Source organism: Pogona vitticeps, chromosome 5 (genome assembly GCF_051106095.1).
Source record: "Pogona vitticeps strain Pit_001003342236 chromosome 5, PviZW2.1, whole genome shotgun sequence".
Classification (NCBI taxonomy): Eukaryota; Metazoa; Chordata; class Lepidosauria; order Squamata; family Agamidae; genus Pogona; species Pogona vitticeps.
Window position 1 is genome coordinate 92745041 of NC_135787.1, and position 5228 is coordinate 92750268.

The window sequence follows — 5228 nt, forward strand, 5'->3', positions numbered from 1 at the left end:
GGGTTCCACCTCATCAACCCATTTTTGCTCTTTTCGATAGTCCAGACGTAATTATGATGGAGGGTTAGTGCATATAATAAAATGTCCTTCCCTCCCGCACAGCTTGCATTTTGGTGAAGTCCACCCACCTTCACACCTTCGTGATACTCACAATCCACCGAGGGATGGGGTCTCTTGCCAGCCCGCAGATTCCCTCTCCGGAACGTCCTCAGATGAAGGTTCTGGCAGTCATCTGCCTGGCTTGCCGCGGCTCCTGGTTTGAATCCAGACACCTCTGCGATGGTGAAGCCTCTCTGGCACTCGGGACCTCTCCAGTCACGATCTGCCATTGGCACGATCTTCCATCTCTCTTTCAGCTTTGTTATTTTAGCTGCTCTATTACTGGAGCAGCTATCTTGTTGTTACTAAGCAAACCCTTATTTATTTATTTATTTATTTATTTATTTATTTATTTATTTATTTATTTATTTATTTATTTATTTATTTATTGTCATTGTAAGTATATACACAGTATACCCATACAATGAAATTCACAGACACCCAGAGACCAGACACAGGCACACACATAAAATTCCCCAAACACTCCCCACCCACTAAAAGTCCCCCACTAAAAATACAAACATCTACACTGCAGACCAAGTAACACAGTCCAACTAACTATTCACTACTGGTGGTCTTTAAGCTCATTATTAATTGCAATTATAGCTCTGGGATAAAAACTATTCAGAAAACGTGTGGTCCAAGTCTTAATTGTTCTATATCTTCTGCCAGACGGTAACAGTTCAAAAAAGTTATAAGCAGGATGGGAAGAGTCTCTCAGGATGCTGTGCGACTTCCTCAGACAGTGGGATGTGAAGATGTCATCCAGGGTTGGTAGCTGCAGCCCGATGATATTCTGGGCAATTTTAATGGTTCTCTGTAGAGCTTTTTTGCCCGCTACAGAGCTACTACCAAACCATGCCAGAATGCCATAGGTTAGGACATTCTCAATGGTGCTACGATAGTATGACAGAAATAAATGCTGAGATAAATTTAACTTGCCAAGCATTCTCAGGAAATACAGCCTCTTCTGTGCCTTCTTCACTAGCATGTTGGCATTTACTGTATATTCCATGAGAGATCCTCTGAGATTTTAGTGTCCAGAAATTTTCGTAATACCCATCAATTTCAAGTCAAACTCTCAATATTTTTGCTGTTTGCACTACTAGCAGAGTAAGGCTAATTTCTAAAATATTTTGATAGGGTACACTCCTGCCTTCCCAATATGGTCATTCATATTTCCTTTTGGGCTTTTCTCTTTGTCATACAGGACAGACGATGTTTGATCAGACAAGCTTGAACCATTTGTCTACCTTCCCCTCTATCTTTCTGAATCTTGTACTTTTCTTCTTTCATTTTGGCTGTCAGTAGTATAGGGGACTAGCATTCATCAAACAGCCATTTTGACAGCTCCAACAGCCCTGTAAGGCAGGACATAAGGGTCAAGGTTTGACTTCCAGGGTCAAGGGTCTATCCTGGCCCCTACCGGCGGAAGGGGTGGGTTGAGGGTGATGTCAGGGGTTGTGGAGGTCACCATGGACCTATAGGAGGTTTACCTAGAGGCAGGGGTGCCCCGTGACCCAAGGGAGGCCTGAGGATTGGCTTCTGAAGGGTAGGGACAGCCCGTGGCCCTGTAGACCAATGGAATCAGTTGGAGGGGCTGTGTAGAAAAGGGGATGGGCCTAAGGGCATGCCTGGGCATGCCCTTAGTCCATCTGACTCAGGAAGTCCCACAGCAGCGGTTTTGGAGAGTTCTCTGTGTCATGAATTTGATTATGAAAGCTGAATAGAGATTTATTTTATAGGAGCAAAGTTAGGCTAGAAATCCATTTATGTCTGTGTGCAAGTTAGAACGAAGCAAGATATTCAAGGTCAATTCTTTTTCAGTAGAAAAAAAACTATGAAGAACAAGGTGATTGTTATCTAGTCGCCAGGCAACTATCTCAACTCAGAAGGAACAAGGACATAACTTCTTGATTTAAGAGAGATGAGATGAAAGAAGACAGCCTAGAAGATGGATGGAGAGACAGCCTGGACGTCTGCCCGAACACAGTGAGAGAATTCCTGCACAGAGGAATGAACGCCAGAGAAAAAAACTCCGAATGAACTTTTATTTTTCATTAAGACAGAACTCTATTCAAAAATGTAGTTAGCTGTTTATTATTTTGGTTTTTATAGAGGAAAATGCCTTGTGGTGATGGTTGGGTTTTTTTGGAAATGATTGATGATGAAAAGATGTCTAGTTTGCTTGTTTAAATTCATTTATTAATTTCTATTTTTCTAATAAAACATAAAAAGGCTAACTGTCTGAAAATTGGCTTCTTGCATAGACCATTAGCTACTATAGTTCATTGATTTGTTTAATCAGGCCACGTTTATTAAATGCTACCAATTTAGGGTCCTACCTTTAAGAGAGTGCTAGGAAGATTAAATCTTCTAGAACTCCTGGATGTTGTTTATTTAAAATTGGTTCAGACTTGGGAGAAGGGGTGAAACAGTTGCCTAGGGTAAAATTAAAGGACCCAGCTTTACCTGATAAGGTACTGATCATTCCGGACACCTCTCTGTTCCATGTTAAAGCAGATTCTTAGGAAGCTCGCTTTTATGACACTCTGCGCTGACCGTTCTTTGCAGAGGCTGTGACGCTTTGGAGACGATGTTGGACAAGAAAAACCAAAAGCCTGAGACAAGCCAAAAGCTTACGGGGAGACCCAAAAGGCGCTTGCGTCCCCAGGGCTACTACCAGGGGCTCGTGGGGCTTTCCCAGCCCCTGTGCCCCTTAGGAACACCTACAAGGCTCAGGGGGAGCCTGACTGAAGACCCAGAAAAGCTAAGAAAATACAAGTCTGCAGAAGACCTATACGTATTTACCGCAAAGACAACGCAGCAGCCGAAAAGCCTAAGAAAGCCGGCCTGCACCCTGATGTGGGGTGATGAAGAATCTGATGCTGAGCTCAATAGCGATTGTGACCAAGGGTTAAAATCAGGTTTACAGAGGCTGCCCGGAGAGGCCCCGAATCCAGTAGAGGATGTGGATGGCTGTGTGCTGGCGACACTGGGATCTGTGGGGGTTGATGATGGTCCTGAGGAGCAGATGTTGGAAGAGTATCAAGATGAAGGCTTTGAGAGTGATACAGAGCATCAAGTCAGTCAGGTAAGATCTGTTTCTAAAAGCTATAATTATGGTTAATGTTAGGAGTTATGATGAGTGATGATTTAAGGTATTTTAAAAATTACTAAAGGTTTGTTTCATTCTCAATACAGGAGAAGCCTTTTCATGAGGATGAGGAGGAGGATGGGGTTGAGTGCGACTGAGGACGAGGGACAATCAGAATTTCCCTGAAAACAGCAGATAACGTTGTTTCTATGGAGAAGACTTTGGTTGTTGAGGCCGAGAGACTGTCCTATTTGAATTTAAAATGTATTGCATGTGTTACTCTCTATACATGTTGTAAAGCTAAAATCTATGTCGTGTGATTCTATTAACTGTAGATTTAGATGTTTGATTCACAATAATGTTGTAATATACTATCTTTTAATAAAGAGTATTGTATCATAACATGTTCATATTTGTGCTAATGACAGAGATGACTGCACGGAGCAAAATACTGCACAATATCTATTATACATCCTCAACAGATGGTAGTTTCAGGGGCCTGAAGCCTCTATTTAGGGAAGCCAAAAAACAGGACAGAGCATTGAAGGTCAGGGATATTTCTCAATGGCTTTCTGATCAGGATGCCTATACATTGCATAGACCGGCTAGAATGCATTTTAAAAAAATAAGGCCATGGTTTCCAAAGTAGATGGTCAATGGCAGGCAGATTTGGTTGATATGCAACAATTTGATCGGTACAACAAGGGGTACAAGTATATTCTGGTCTGCATTGACATCCTTTCTAAGTACAGCTGGGCAAAAGCACTCAAAGGCAAAACAGGCAAAGAAGTGACCAAAGCATTTGACACCATTTTCAAACAAGATGGAAGAATACCTGACAAAATACAGACGGATCGTGGTGGTGAATTTCTAAACAGAGCTGTAAGCAGCTTATTCAAGAAGTGTGGAATACAACATTTTGTCACCAATAACGAGGTCAAAGCTGGGGTGGTGGAGAGGTTTAATAGAACATTAAAAACAAAAATGTGGCTGTATTTCACAGCTAATAATACCTACAGGTATGTGAATGTATTACCACAATTCCTTAAAAGTTATAACCACAGCCTTCATAGAACTATTAAAGGTAGACCTGTAGAGGTGAATCATCACAATGGGAGTAACTACATCCTGGTGAAGCTAGCAACTCTTGGGAACAGCTCCCGGAGAAGCTAGAACCACTTCGGTCTGGGATCCCCCTAGAAATGGGGGAACCGAGGGGGGGTCAGGAGGGACCCTTCTGCAGCAGTTGGTGAGCTACAGAAACTAGAAGATTGGGCAGCAACTCGATTTTCTTTCTTCTGGAAATTCACATGAGCACGGACCGAAGACGGGCGCCATTTTTGGCAATCAGCCAAGACAGCTCCATTCGCCGAGAATAAGAGAACAAGAAGCATGGCGAAAATATATAACAAAGTAAGTGGAAGCCCTTGTTCTATGAAAAAAAACCCATTAAAATGAAGAACAAGTGATTGTGTGAAAATTTATGACCGAAAGGAGCGGCATATTTAGCTGATTCAAGGTCGAGTTGATTTAAGGGAACAGTCAGGCAGAAATAGCTCATGTCTCTATTAAAGAAAAAAAACTCCTGGAGAATTAACACTGGACAGGCTTTGAAAGAATAAATTCTGCTGTAAGCTGTTCACTATGGACCTTTTCTCCTTTTGGATATATATTCTTAGACTGTGTGGGACTCTGTTTTCTGTGGATAATACATTTGCTGGGACTCAGATTGCTGGACCTCCCTTTTTTGGGGGAGGAGAAAGAAGCCTTTGGAAATAAAAAAAACAGACTGTGAGCTGTAAACTGAGAGCCATATGGCTTGAACTGAACTGAGTATTTTGATAAATGACACTCTGAAAATACAGTCTTGCTGGGTGAAGGTAACAATAAACTTTGAGAAGAGAAAAGAAGAAACAATCAGTCTGGAGGTTGGCGATGAGAAAGGGGATTCAACTACAAAGACACTTGAAAGATTCATGTTTTAAATTCCATTTCTTGTTTGAGTGTGCCTGCTATTTTACTGTTAACACTG